Source organism: Nerophis lumbriciformis, linkage group LG05, assembly GCF_033978685.3.
Source record: "Nerophis lumbriciformis linkage group LG05, RoL_Nlum_v2.1, whole genome shotgun sequence".
Taxonomy (NCBI): domain Eukaryota; kingdom Metazoa; phylum Chordata; class Actinopteri; order Syngnathiformes; family Syngnathidae; genus Nerophis; species Nerophis lumbriciformis.
The window spans coordinates 14,204,908-14,219,439 of NC_084552.2; the positions used below are offsets into that span (position 1 = coordinate 14,204,908).

The 14,532-nt window shown below is 41.5% G+C and overlaps 1 long non-coding RNA gene across 1 annotated transcript in view; it reads right to left on the reverse strand.

Moving 5' to 3' along the window:
* Positions 1 to 2,276: 2,276 nt before the first annotated feature.
* The window catches only part of LOC133606868 (uncharacterized), a 123,312-nt gene continuing 111,056 nt past the window's right edge, over positions 2,277 to 14,532 (reverse strand). The window contains exon 3 of the long non-coding RNA XR_009815315.2: positions 2,277 to 3,176. This is a non-coding gene — a long non-coding RNA (uncharacterized lncRNA). The remainder of the gene's footprint in view (positions 3,177 to 14,532) is intronic.

Consider the following 14,532-nt stretch of genomic DNA (forward strand, 5'->3'; position numbering starts at 1 on the left):
AAGGTTCTTTAAATTGTTCCAAAAATGATTTCATATTGTTAAAATTGGCATACAAGCTTCTGCAGTTAATGTGAATAATTGACAGTTTGTTATTGGAATTAATGTTGGTGTTGTACTGTACTTCTGTATAATATAAACAATTATTGTCCATGTGAGAAAAAAAATGTGTGTCTGGATCTATAGCACTGTCCAATTCCGTCCTGTTATATTCAATGCTGGAAAAGGTTATAAATTCTCTGTTTGATTGATTATTGTTTGTTTGTGTCATGGTTGTGTTTAATTTTTTTATCGTTATTGAAATTTATCCAGCTCTGCTATTTTCCTTATGACTATTACTCTTGCTTCCTCTGGTGTTCCATTTAGTTTAATAAATATTTTGCAGTTTGCTGTCCATGTTTGTTGTATTTTTCCTTGTTTCCTTAAGCTACGTGCTTTTCTGGCTATGTCTGCGTTTTTCTTTGTTAAATGTTCATTTATGTACACGTCTGTTCCTTTCAGCTTCCTCCCTTGTTTTAGTAATGCAGTTTTATGTTTCCTATTGACAAATGTCATTATTATTACTGGTGCCGAATTATCCTTCTTCTTATGGAGTGGCTGGCAAGCTTCCACATTTGCCATGTCCATGAATATACCTTTTGACTCCATGAATGTTGCCACTTGCCTCTCTGTGGAGATGTCCAAACTCCCGGGCTCCTCTCCACCATTAGCAGTCACCGCCCGAGCATATGAACGGGGCTTTATATTAAGCCCGGTCAGAATAACGTCATTTATTCTTGTGTAGGCTGTCCCCGGTCCCGATAGATGTCGTCTGATGCCCAAGATCTTCGTGAGGTGGTCCTGCTTCCGCTAGCTGCTGCTAGCTGCCAGCCGGGCCTCTCTCTCTCTCGCCGCCGACGTCTTCCGCAGGGTCCCTTCGCCACTCCTGCCCGCCAGCCTCCTCTCTGTCCTCACCTCAGGTAAACACGCCGTCACTCCAAACTCAAAGTTAGTTTGTATCAATATGGTCGTAAATGTGAAATTTCTCCGAAAAGCCACGCTGCTTAGTCCGCCATCCTGGACCATCCGCTTCCGCTTCCATCCAAGCCTTTCTTTAACAGGCAAAAGCTTTCTAACCTCACTAATGCCTTGCATCGCCTATATTAGATATATAACAATGGGCGGGTGTGGTTTTGATAAAATGTTGGTTCGGGTGATGGCGGATGGATGACGACATTTGTGATGCGGTTGCGGATGAAATAATTGCCTATCCGCGCAGCTCTAGTGTGTGTACATATATATATACACACATAAATGTGTATATATGTGTGTATATATATATATATATATATATATATATATATATATATATATGTGTGTGTGTATATATATATATATATGCACACACATATATATATATATATGTGTGTGTGTGTGTGTATATATATATATATATATGCACACACATATATATATATATATATATGTGTGTGTGTGTATATCTATATATATTTTTATTATATACTGTTATTGACCAAACAGACCAAAGTCCGTAAAGAAGTTGACTGTTAGACCAGTCAACTTCTTAGACCAGTCAACTTCTAAAGGACTTTGCATATATTATTAAGTTATGTTTTCATGACAATTCACAAAACAAATAATTTGTTTCATATATTGCAAGTTTATTTATGGGATTAGAAAGCGTCATTGACGTAGTGTGTCATTTACAGCACCTGAGAGGAGAGCATATAGGGGTGCACAGGTGAAATTGATTGCACAAATGTGGGGTTGACAGACTGGTGGTGAAAAAAATGTTTGACCATTGCTTATGCAACACTTGAGCTTAGTTTTGTTCATAGCTTTGTATGTAGTCAAAGTTGTTTTTGTTAACCGTGGAAAGAAAACCTTTTTTTTTTTTTTTAAATAAAGCTATTTTTGGAAAGACTTAAATTGTAGTCGTAAGTGCGTATGAAAGTGCACCACCTGTCCTGGCTCAGCCCACGGCCTTTGGTTTAGAACCTGGAAAGCCCGATACATTTAAAGGAACATTTAAAAATGTTTAAAGAAAGAGAAAATGAAGAACTCAACTGCTTGGACTGACTTGACGACTGCATTAATCAAAGATTGGTGACTGGATTTGGAAAGAGACGCACCATTTGTGAATACAAGACTCCGCTTTATTTCATAAAATGTGGACAATGAAATCTTTTTTTTTTTTTTTTTTTTTGTCCTGTCCAGCTTCTCAGGCAAATCATATAGTTGATGTAGATGCCCTTATCGGCTGTTCAGATTTACTTTACAAAAGAGAAGTGTAGAATACTTCTCTTGTTGCCTTATTTGTATTTGACTTTATTAAATGTATTTATATTATCATTTGGTGCAGCCGGGCCGTAGCAGGAGAGGATGGAAAGAGAAAAAAAGGAAGACAGAGGGGGAAATTGTGGGGACAAGAGGGGGATTAGACAGAGAGACAAAAACAACAACAACAAACACAACAACAACAATAGAGCAACATCAGCAAATATGACATGTACAAATATGATGGTTAAAGTGAGAGCAAATAAGCAGTGGACAATGAAATCTTAAGTTTGTCAAGTTTGTGAAGAAAACAAAATTCTTTTGAGTTTTGAAATAATCTTCGTTGGTTAAGGAAACAAAAATTGAACATGGAAGAAGTTTTTAATGATGATGTTGCCGCAGAAAAATAACTGTAAACTGATGGCCACGTGCAGAGGCAAACTCAAGTGTTCTCACAAGGAAGCGCAATGAAATTGGTATGCTGGGATTTACTCGGCCTGTGTGAGGCCTAGTAAATCAGCGAGTTAATGTGTCATCTGAAAGCGCATCGCTGGCCAAAAGCGGCAGTAATGCGCCCAGTTCACCTGGCAGCAAACACTCAAGCATTAAATCCAACACGTCTGTGGTACAATTACAAGCTCAATTGGAACTTGCTACATTACAAGCAAAAGCGCAAGCCTTATAGGCAAAGTATGCTCTCAATTTTGAAGAAGCACAAATTAAAGCGAAAAAAAAAACATTGGCCCTCAGAACGGAATTGGCTGTTGCTGACGATAAAAAGCAGGATTTTGCAATAGAGCAAAATCAAGACCAGCAGTCACATGTGAGTGAGCAAAAAACAACAACATCCTCTTCCTCCATCACAGCCACTGAATATAGAGTTCCAAGGACAGCCCCAAGATCTAAGACAAGAAAAATATATGCAAATCATTCTCCAAAGCCTTTGCTTACACCAGGAATTAAAGCAGAAACTAAAAGCCCGCTGCAAACACAAGAACACCCCATAACAATTTAATTTGATCATAGTGCTATTGCAGAAGCCATGAAAAAGCAAAATGACATCACTGAAATGCTGGTTAAACAGCACAGGATGTCTTTACTTCCTCCAATTGACATTCCTGCCTTTGATGGTGACCCATTAAGGTTCCGCTCTTTCATTAAAGGGGAACATTATCACCAGACCTATGTAAGCGTCAATATATACCTTGATGTTGCAGAAAAAAGACCATATATTTTTTTAACCGATTTCCGAACTCTAAATGGGTGAATTTTGGCTAATTAAACGCCTTTCTATTATTCGCTCTCGGAGCGATGACGTCACATCGGGAAGCATTCCGCCATTTTCTCACTTTCGTCGGTGTGTTGTCGGAGGGTGTAAAAACACGAACAGGGACGGATTCAAGTTGCACCAGTGGCCCAAAGATGCGAAAGTGGCAAGAAATTGGACGAAATTTGTTCAAAATACGAGGGTGTGGGGAAAGCCGACGAAATGGTCAGTCGTTTGTTTCGCACACTTTACCGACGAAAGCTATGCTACGACAGAGATGGCAAGAATGTGTGGATATCCTGCGACACTCAAAGCAGATGCTGACATCAACTCCAAAACTGGACAGATCAGCTTTCAGGAAAAGAGAGCGGATGAGGGTATGTCTACAGAATATATTAATTGATGAAAACTTTATTCATTACTCGCGGTTTTACGTAAATTATTATACATAAACTGTGTTTACCAACAATTTAGCTTAAAAACATTTATTTTTTTCAATCATTCGAGTACATTCGGGTAGTCTTGTGTAATGCAGTATTTTGTGTCTATTTAGGTATGGTTAACCTGAGTGCTGAAATCGTGGAAAAATATATGTTCTTAGCGCGCCTGAAATGGGCTGTCTGCACTCTCAAAGTGCATGTTGTTGCCAAATGTATTTCATATGCTGTAAACCTAGTTCATAGTTGTTAGTTTCCTTTAATGCCAAACAAACACATACCAATCGTTGGTTAGAAGGCGATCGCCCAATTCGTCCTCGCTTTCTGTCGTGTCGTTTGTCGGTTTCGCTTGCATACGGTTCAAACCGATATGGCTCAATAGCTTCAGTTTCTTCTTCAATTTCGTTTTCGCTACCTGCCTCCACACTACAACCATCCGTTTCAATACATTCGTAATCTGTTGAATCGCTTAAGCCGCTGAAATTCGAGTCTGAATCCGAGCTAATGTCACTATAGCTTGCTGTTCTTTCCGCCATGTTTGTTTGTATTGGCATCACTGTGTGACGTCACAGAAAAATGGACGGGTGTTTATAACGATGGTTAAAATCAGGCACTTTGAAGCTTTTTTTAGGGATATTGCGTGATGGGTAAAATGTTGAAAAAAACTTCGAAAAATAAAATAAGCCACTGGGAACTGATTTTTAATGGTTTTAACCCTTCTTAAATTGTGATAATGTTCCCCTTTAAGGCGTTTGAGCAAGAAATAGAAGCCAAAACAGAAAGCATGCAAGTATTATCTGGAGCAGTTCACCTCTGGAAAACCAAAGACTCTTGTTCAGAGTTACATCCACCACATGGACCCAAATAGTGGGTATATGGAAGCAAAAAAGCAACTTGAATGGCATTTTGCCAACAAAACTAAATGAACATCTGCCTCCATAGATAAACCTTTAAAGCAGCACCTTCATCTCCCTTCAAAGTTTAAACAGGCATATGCATTGTTCTTAAGACAATGATGGAGGCTGACTTTATTGGAGAGCTTGAAAATGTAACCAACATGAGAGTTCTGGTATCAAAACTACCTTTCAGACTTTGCGACAAGTGGCGATTGATTGAATTTGGCCTTTTCGTTATTTTCTTCCATATCATAGACAAAGATTTTCTGCAATTTATTGAAAAACAAGCAAAGGCTGCATTAAATCCTGTCTTTGTGGAGATGCAGGCGCCAAATGAAAGAACATCTAAATTAAAACTAATCTCCACATACAAGTGTAACCTGTATGTTACTCTAATAAAGCACTGTACAAGTACTAAATAAAACAGTGAATGATATGTCTGGGCTAGATCAGAAGAAACTAAACTCAGCTCTAGGAATGGAGAGTAATAAAGACTGAACACAGGATTTATATTTAAGTGGTACCAAATTATATTAAAGAATAATAGGAAAAATAACAAACAACATTAAACATGTAAATTCAAATGGCCATTCACATATACATCAATTCACACAATGTTCAGTTATTTACAATATCAGTGTACGTGATTCAGTCCTTGTTTTATACCAACGATGGTATAAGCGCAACACAAATTCATAGTTCATTAAACAGGCCCCGCAAAGTCCACGTTGTGGTGGCAGTGTCCAGAGGGGTTTTAGTGAAGGGACGGGGGAAAAGTGAATGTTCAGGAGGACCGCAATGAACTTGTTGCGTTTTGGCAAAAAGAAGGAAAAACAGAGGGCGGCTGCTGAGAAGCCTCCTACCAGCCCGGGGTTCGGTTGGGTGGATTCAGTTCAGGTGGTTCGGTTCCAGGCATAAAGCTTCAGACTCTAGTTCAGGGCTCTAAGCTCGCCATCCAACCTGGCCTGTATAAAAGGGCAGGACCAGTCAAATTTCCAGTGCGCACACAAAAGAAAATACATTCAAACACTAAATACTAAATAATACTACTGTATTCAAATAGCAAAGTATATTCCTTAATATTGTACAATAAATAGTTCATAAATCCAATTAGAATAAATATTATAATTGTTATATCAAAATATTCATTCCTCTAAAAGGTATCAAAATGTAAACACTGCATCCACAAATAGAGTGCTAGCAGACAGTGGTTGACTGGACTGCTTCATAAAGTGCCTTGGATGCATAGCACTGATAACCATCAAAGCAAGTAAAACAACCCAAGAACAATCAGACAATTGTTGACAGTGATAACATTTCATTCATTGGGTTAACAATATTCAGAGAAACCGGGCATATAAGTAGATGCTAACAGCTCCATTCAAAACGAATGCAGCGGCTAGGCTACGTAAAGCTACACAAATGCAACTCACCAATTCCGCAGATAAATCACTCTCAAACACTCCCGCGGACGACCCACTGCTCCGGTAGTCGGCTCCTACAGTTCAACATCATTACATTTTAGTTTAGAAGGCTGATTTAATAATTAAAGCGTAAAACCGAGTCACATACATGCAGCAACCTCACGCAGTGTGTTCCTCTCGCTCTCACCGGTAGCAGCCGACTTCCGGGTTTTATGCTCGTCTGACAGCCGCGTTAAGTCACGTGACCGCGTGACGTAATGACGCACGCAAGAACAGCTTAGACGACGAAAATAAATAGAAAGGATATTTAAATGGGGTTTTGTCACCCGGGTTACACAAGCCAAAAGGCAGCAGCTTTGCAACCACTGTTGGACTAATGTCGGAGTCAGACACCACCTCGATGGCAACTGATAGCCAATCAAATGCAAATGCAGCAAGCTCTTTGGACAAAAGTTGTGCATTCTGCAATAAAGAACATTTCATTTGGAGATGCAATGCATTCAAACGGACACCAAAATCAGAAAAAGGGAAGTTTATTCAAACTAATGGCCTATGCTTTGGCTGCTTAAAGAAAGGGCATATCAGTAAGACCTGTCCCAAACTGCATACATTAAGTTAAAAATAAAGTACCACTGATAGTCACACACACACAATAGGTGTGGTGAAATGTGTCCTCTGCATTTGACCCATCCCCTTGTTCACCCCCCTGGGAGGTGAGGGGAGAAGTGAGCAGCAGCGGTGGCCGCACCCGGGAATAATTTTTGGTGATTTAACCCCCAATTCCAAGCCTTGATGCTGAGTGCCAAGCAGGGAGGTAATGGGTCTCATTTTTATAGTCTTTGGTATGACTCACCTGGGGTTTGAACTCATGCAACATTTGCCAAAAGAACCACCATTCTATTCTCCACATTGACACAGGCACTAATCAAAAACTATCTCGAGCAACAGCTCCATGGACAGAACCATCAATGTCCAGTGTCCAGCTCTGTTCTCCTTGGACCCTCCAGTCCATACTGGGGCCGGAACATCAGAGTGCGCATTGTCTATCGTACCTGTGCAAGTGAAGTTAGATAAAGGCAACACAATTGTGAAAATGTATGCATTCCTTATTCCAGGCAGCTCTGCCACATTTTGCTTGGAGACATGAATGACTGATTTAAATGCCACTGGACAGAAAGTAGACATTTTGCTCAAAACAATGGGCCAAGAGAGACCAGTAACTTGCCACAAGCTCACTGGCCTAGAGGTGTCTGCTTAAATGAGAACAACTATTTGAGATTGCCTGACGTGTATACCCAAAAGACAATTCTTGTGACACAAGACAACATCACCAAGCAGGAAGACATAAAAAGATGGCCTTACCTAAAAGATGTTGATTTAACAAAAATGGATGCTAGTATTGGGCTGCTCATTGGTGTGAATGCTCCCAAAGCACTAAAGCCCTGGAGGATTGTGAACAGTGAGGGTACTGGGCCCTATGCTGTCAGGACCCGCCTTGGGGGGTAATCAATGGCCCGCTGAGTCAAAATATGAGTACTGCCTTGGCTCAGGTCAATCGAATCTCTAAGTGCTTTGGAATAGCTTTTTGTGAAACAGTACAATCAAGTTTTCACTGAACATCAGCATGGCGTTGAACTGTCTGTTGAGGACAAACAGTTCATGGGCATCATATCAAATTTTGCTAAACTTAAAGATGGGCACTACCACTTGAAATTGCCTTTTCGTTCTTATGTTGTCAAAATGCCCAACAACAAGCAAATCGCCCAGCAGAGGGTGCAATGCCTGCTAAAGTGATTCAGAAGGAATCCACTTTATTTCAGTGAGTACAGTGATTTCATGAGCGCGATCTTTGCAGAAGGACATGCTGAAGTTGTCCCACCAGATCAATTGCACACAGAACCTGGAAAAGTCTGGTCGCTCCCCCACCATGGAGTTTATCATCCACAAAAGAAAACCCTTAGAGCGGTGTTCAATTGTGCAGCTACATATGCAGGAACATCACTGAATAAAGAACTCTTACAGGGGCCTGACTTAACAAACACTCTTTTGGGGGTTTTCCTGCGTTTTTGTCAAGGCCCAATTGCTCTAATGACAGACATCAAAGGGATGTTCCACCAGGTGAGAGTCGCTGAGGAAAACATCAACTACTTGCGCTTTCTCTGGTGGCCTGATGGTGATCTCACCAAAAAACTCATTGAGCATAGAATGTTGGTCCACATCTTTGGTGCAGTGTCCTCCCCCGGCTGTGCCACATTTGCGCTGTTAAAGACTGCAGACGACAACCAGCACTTGAACTCCGACAATGTGATAAGCACAATAAGACAACATTTCTATGTTGACGACTGCCTAAAGTCTACTCACACTGTTGAACAGGCCAAATCCCTCTATAGGCAGCTGACAGAGGTGTGTGCTAAAGGGGGTTTCAGACCCAACAAGTACGTCTGCAATCACAGAGATGTTCTGGCCGTGATCCCCGAAGAGGACAGGGCAAAAGGAATCAAGACATTAGACCTCAGCCGTGAACAGCTCCCAATGGAAAGAGCTTTAGGTGTGCAGTGGGATGTGGAACCGGAAGTCTTCAAGTTGAGCATTGTGAGGAAGCAAAAGCCAATGACAAGACGTGGAATACTCTCAGCTGTCAGCTCCATATTCGACAGTTTGGCAGGGAGAATGACAATTACCAAGAAGCCCAAACAGATCTTGTAGCTGCTCTGCAAAATGAAGCTGGGATGGGATGAAGCCATTCCAATTGAGATGGCTCAGACCTAGCAAAGATGGTTGGAGGATCTTCAATCACTGAGCAGCTTCAGTGTTGAAAGGTGTCTTACACCAAAAGACTTTGGAAACATGACCACAGCTCAATTGCATCAGTTCTGTGACGCTAGTGAACTTGGATATGGAGCCGTGTCATACCTGAAACTGTCAAACAAAGACACCATGCACTTGGTTTCTGTTGTTATTGGAAAAGCAAGGGTAGCACCACTAAAGCCAGTGACAATACCACGCCTTGAACTGGCAGCATCTGTGGTTGCGGTCCGCATCGACAAAATGCTGTCATCTGAGTTGCAACTGCAGTTGAGCGAATCTGTGTTTTGGACCGACAGTATGACAGTACTTAAGTACATTGAGAACAGAACTGCACGATTTAAAACGTATGTGGTGAACTGAGTGGCAACCATTCAAGAACTGTCAACACCATCTCAATGGAGACATCAGTTCCAAGCAGAATCCGGCTGATGCAGCCTTACGTGGCATGAAGGTAGGCACATTCGTGAAATCGCAGCTCTGGCTTAGTGGCCCTGAATTCCTCAGCAAGCCTGTGTGCCAATGGCCCTCTGTCTCAGAAATTGCATCTGCCCAGCAGGACTGTTTTCACTGCTGGACTCTAGGAAGAGGTTCCGCAGCCTCCGAAGCATAAACATGGATGCATATGAAAAAGTGCAATATATTTATCTGTACAGTAATCTATTTATTTATATCTGCACCTCATTGCTTTTTTACCCTGCACTACCATGAGCTAATTCAACGAAATTTCGTTCTTATCTGTACTGTAAAGTTAAAATTTGAATGACAATAAAAAGGAAGTCTAAGTCTAAGTCTAAGTCTAGTGGTCAATTGTACGGAATATGTACTGTACTGTGCAATCTACTAATACAAGTTTTAATCAATCAATCAATGTTCCCAGGTGCAGCCCACACCTATCAGTTTATGGTTTGCATAAAGGCAAACTTGTTATTTTCCTTTGTAATCTCTGCCTACTAAGCCTATGGTGCTGTTAAGTTATTGTGGCTCAATTTGCCTTAATTTTTTTATGTTAATGTATAATTATTTAATATATATTGTTTTAGTTGCGTAAGAGATATTCCTGGCTCTGAATTTGTTCATTGCTATATTTATGATTTTTGTGCATTATTTGTTGCCGTCATCATTAAACAGGTTACTCATCAGTTACTCAGTACTTAAGTATGTTGTGAAAAAACTACTCTTTACTTTTATTCAAGTAAATATTTGGGTGACTACTCCTTACTTTTACTTGAGTAATAAATCTCTAAAGTAACAGTACTCTTGAGTACAATTTCTGGCTACTCTACCCACCTCTGGTCATTATTATTATCATTAACCTACTCAGTGGCCTAGTGGTTAGAGTGTCCGCTCTGAGATCGGTAGGTTGTGAGTTCAAACCCCGGCCGAGTCATACCAAAGACTATAAAAATGGGACCCATTATCTTCCTGCTTGGCACTCAGCATCAAGTGTTGGAATTGAGGGTTAAATCACCAAAAATGATTCCCGGGCGCGGCACCGCTGCTGCCCACTGCTCCCCTCACCTCCCAGGGGGTGAACAAGGGGATGGGTCAAATGCAGAGGACAAATTTCACCACACCTAGTGTGTGTGACAATCATTGGTACTTTAACTTTATGGTTTTGGTAGCCATTTTTATGTTATTTATATTTCTCTAGTACTGCATATATTAGTAAGTTAAATTATTTGTTTTGTGAATTGTCATGAAAACATGTTTGATGTATTGCAAGTTAATTTATGAGATTAGAAAGCGTCATTGACATTGTGTGTCATTTACAGCACCTGTGACGAAAGCACAAGTGAAATTGAATGCACAAATGTGGGGTTGAGAGACTGGCGGTGAAAACATTTTTTGACCACTGCTTACGCAACACTTGAGCTTAGTTTTGTTTATAGCTTTGTATGTAGTTAAAGTTGTTTTTGTTAACCTTGGAAAGAAAACCATTTTGCAATCTGCAGTCGGAAGTGCACCACCTGTCCTGGCTCAGCCCATGGCCTTTGGTTTAGAGCCTGGAAAACTTGGAAAGGCTGATACACATGGCTTGGACTGGAGGCATTGCTAGTGGACGCACCTGAGGCTGATTGCTTGCTACCCTTTATCAGCTGCAGGTGTACTGCTGAGCGACGAGACTCTCTTGGACTGCTAAACCTAGCAACAGCATGGGCCACGGCCGAGTGGAATCGATGGTCGGCCGTCTGCTCTTCCTACGAGGCGTTTTCAAAATCAATCAAAGTTTAGATCCATGTACCAATCCTTCTGGACGTGAGGCACTACGTACCCTGCTCAAGCTAAGATAGGGGCGGCACAGCGTGTCTGATTACCCTATTGAGTTCCGCAAGTTGCAGTCGATAGCGACTGGAACAACTCGGCAACAGGGGTTTCCTGGCGAACCCGCCTCTTCACTACCGGCCTTGACCCTTGGAGAAAACAGGGCTCCTTTCATTGACGTTGAAGCCACTCAGCTAGCAAGCGAGACACCAGGGGGTGATCAAGGGTGATGGGTCAAATGCAGAGAATAATCTCACCACACCTAGTGTGTGTGTGACAATCATTGGTACTTTAACTTTAACTTTAACATGGGTCAAACTAGCTACGACGCTATATCTGACTAACTAGACATAAATTGCAAGAAAAAATTGAATGGATAGGTTTGTACACCGGTATATTTCCCTGCGCCATCTGTTGCCACTAAGTATCTTTACTTTTGATATTCATGTCCTCTTTCTTCCTCTGCCTCGTGTTTGTTTTTCATTCTCAGAGAGAAGCACGAAGGACACCCGCATTGACTGTGCTGTTGCTGTGTGCAAAAATGTGGTAAGGAGCTTCTCTATCAGTTGGAAGAGAAGGAGAGACCTGGCCAGCGCACAGCAAGAGCTGAATATACCTGAACACCAGCTAATCAGTGAGTCTCCTACCAGGTGGGCATCCCAAGAGAAGATGATTGAGCAGGTGCTGGAGCAGGACCAAGCGATTTCTCAAGTCTAAGCCGCAGACAAGAAGACCCGGCATCTCTCACCTGGCAAGACCTGCAAGTCCTTGAGTTAGTGCACAAGGCTCTCAAACCCCTCCTGGAATTCACTGATGCTCTATCAGGTGAGAGTTACATCACAGTGTCCTATGTCAAGCTTGTGCTCCATCTCTTCCAGTCCAGCCTATTGGCATATCAGGAGGATGACACTCCCCTGATCCAGTCTATCAAAGCCTCCATCCTAGATTATCTGAGCGAGAAGTTTTCTGATCCTTCCACTAACGCCCTGCTGGACATGGCAGGCTTAGTGGATCCCAGGTTCAAGACAACATACTGCACAGAAGGAAAGGTGGAGGACATCAAGAGCAGCGCCTTAGCCGAGATGGAGGCAATGCTGTCCGAGTCTGACCAGGGCACAGCTGAGTAGGCTGCTTCCCACCCTCAAGATGCATCAACAGCATCCGAGCCAACAGAGCCACTAAGGAAGAAAACTCTTGGAGGTGTAACGCAAGTGTCAAATCCATACCTTTTGCAGTGACTGGTATTATCTTGCTTATCTTGTAGAACAAAGGCTACTCAAATAGTGAAAGGCAAATGTTTTTTTTTTTGTTTTTTTAGAAACCAGCAAGCACAGTACAGTTAGTAGAACAACTGTGTTTTCATTACTGTGTATTTGATAGGTGCCATTGCCCCGGAATTGGACAAGGAATGTGAGTATGTGTATATATACTGTGTATATATATATATATATATATATATATATATATATATATATATATATATATATATATATATATATATATATATATATATATGAAATACTTGAGTTGGTGAATTCTAGCTGTAAATATACTCCTCCCCTCTTACCCACGCCCCCAACTACGCCCCCCGCCCCACCACGCCCACTCCCATCCCCCACCCCCCGAAATCGGAGGTCTCAAGGTTGGCAAGTATGGCTTGTAAGCCGGTAGCAGGAAGTGGCCAGTAGACAGGACATGAGGGGAAACCGATTGTATTTCTGCTCGAGAGCCGACTACCAGCGCCGAAGTTTTTTGTCATTAAGCTGTGTGTGTGACTGTAGAAGAATTGACCAGGCTTCCCTTTTTAATGGCGAGCTAAGGAAAAGATGCATCTAGTCCAAGGATCGTTCTTGGAAGATTCCAGCCAGGAACCCCACCACCTGTTCTGTCTGGGCGGGTAGGAGGCTCTCGAGCCGACCCTTTAAATTTTTTATCTTTAACCTGCAGTACACGGACTGTAATGCTATCCTTTTTTCAACAACTCTATTAAGTCTGAGCTGATATTTTTACAAGATCCAGAGACACTAATTAATGGACTTAGAATTGTATATATGTTAGGGATGTCCCGATCCGATATTTGGATCGGATCGGCTGCCGATATTTGCCAAAAATTGCGTATCGGCAAGGCATGGGAAAATGCCGATCCAGATCCAGTTTAAAAAAAAAACTCCGGTCCGTGTTTTCCAACGCACCGATTTAAATAATACATTCCACTTTTCTGCTGCTCCCTAATTTCCGTTCCGCATTTTCCAGCACACCTTCAACACATCCACAGGTCTGTGAATTCTCACGCAGTTGCTTTTAGCTGCTGGCATTACACGACAGGCTCTTCTCACTCTTTCCTGTGTCTCCCTCTCACAGACAGCAAGTGCACCTTCTTACACACGTCACATACTGTCACGACATACATCACATACGTATACGTCCTCCCCAAGCAGAGAGGTAGCAGCATGGCTAACGTTAGCTGTGATGCTAGCGCAGCCGTGCGAGCAACGCTCCCTCTAAGGTGCTCGCCTGTGCAATTGCGCACTGTTTAAGCGTCCTCTGCGCATAGCAAATCTATGCCACGCACAAAATCAAATAAAAAAATTAGCGCATAACAATTTTCGACACACGGACACGACAGAGAAAACAGTTTTCGTCATCATTGTTCAAATATTGTAACGTCTGTCGTAACGCTTATCTCCATTCGGTGCCACACGTCCACACCATCAAAATGCCGAGGCAAAAAGTTCCACATCAACACCGTATGAAAAAATTTGTGATTTTTGTAGTTGTAATTCCCTTCTCTGCATGAAAGTTTAAAAGTAGCATATATTAATGCAGTATGAAGAAGAATGTTTTAATGTAGACATGCAAGCCTTGAAAGAAAATTTTGAAAATCAAGACTACATTTCCTGCAAATGGGTGCATTTCTACCCTATATTTTAACTTTAGATTTATTCTCATATCAAACTCTTTTGGCTGTCTTTTTGACACTTACATCCGGCGCCCCCCTCCACACCCTGGATTATAAATAATGTAAATAATTCAATGTGATTATATTGTGTGATGACTGTATTATGATGATAGTATATATCTGATAGTATATATCTGTATCATGAATCAATTTAAGTGGACCGCGACTTAAACAAGTTGAAAAACTTATTCGGGTGTTACCATTT